Below are 1,207 nucleotides of genomic sequence, written 5' to 3'. Positions count from 1 at the left end.
TGGAGGGTTGTCGATACAATCATTACCTGTTTTTACAAGAGATCAAGGGAAGAACAACGATCGCCATACGTAAACGAAGAAGTGCTAAATGTCCCTAAAACAGAAATGATGGAACGAATAGCTGAGGTAGTAAAGGCTGCGCAGAAAGAAAGAGAAAAAAAAAGGCGTGAGGGCTATAAAGCTGAGTAGGGTGGGTGGGATCACGATCGACTAAAAGGAAAGTCGCCCGGAGATATTGGTTCAAATCCAATTCGTGAGAAGAATCCAAGTGAGATAGGCCCATATGCTGGAGGCTCTATCATACATCAATTATAAGTTCAAGACGGGCATCCCCATATATCGGTCTTAAGCGAACTCTTTCCGGCAGCGTCCTATTTGGAGGACTCACAGAAATCCCTCGGGTAGTGCCACAATCTGTTCTGCGTACAACAATGTGTTGAACTACTTCAACAAGTCTGCGTGTAAGATATCCAGCATCAAGGCCGAAATACATGCACACGAAAAGACTAGCAACAGTAAGGTAAGGATTGACTTTCCCCGCCACTCCGTCAAACAAATAGGCTTAATGCCTTACTATAAAGGAGGAATCCGAAAGAATCAATCATCTGGAAACGGATATTTTATAGATGCATGGGATCTTCTTTTATCGACACGACAGCAAGAGCAGAGCAGGGAAGGAGCTGTGAGGTATTACCTGTAGGTTGAGGAAGAGAAGTAGACAAAGATGACGCTAGTCTTTTCGCCTTTGCTTCTGCGGGCACAGATGTTTTCGAATAAACTAACTGTTTGCGCGCCTTTTCGCGGAATGATTTCACATTAGTAAGGTAAGGAGAAAGGGGGTCTATCGATGAGAGCTTAGGTGAAGGCTCGAATAGCTTAGTTGAAAGACTCTGTATGGGATGTTCTTTTTATAGAGTGATAAACGGAGGGATCTTGCTTTTAAAAGCCATAGTCAGGCAGAAGGCAGTGTGCAGTCAGCCAGTAGATGACGCCAGAGAGGGATTTGTCAAAGCACATATAGGAGCTCTACCACGATATTCTTTCTCTCATTGAGAAAGCGCTATCAAAGCCGCTGTCCCAATAGCTTCGTTCAGGAGCGAACAACCACTAAATTAAATTGCTTGTTAAATGGAGGAGCGGAAGGGGCAAAGTCAACGACTGAGGCCAGAAGGGTAGAAGCCAGGGACAGAGAGAGCGGAGGAGAAGA

This window comes from Abrus precatorius, unplaced genomic scaffold (genome assembly GCF_003935025.1).
Source record: "Abrus precatorius isolate BTA unplaced genomic scaffold, Abrus_2018 Scaffold116, whole genome shotgun sequence".
NCBI classification, from domain to species: domain Eukaryota; kingdom Viridiplantae; phylum Streptophyta; class Magnoliopsida; order Fabales; family Fabaceae; genus Abrus; species Abrus precatorius.
This window is presented reverse-complemented; position numbering follows the sequence as displayed.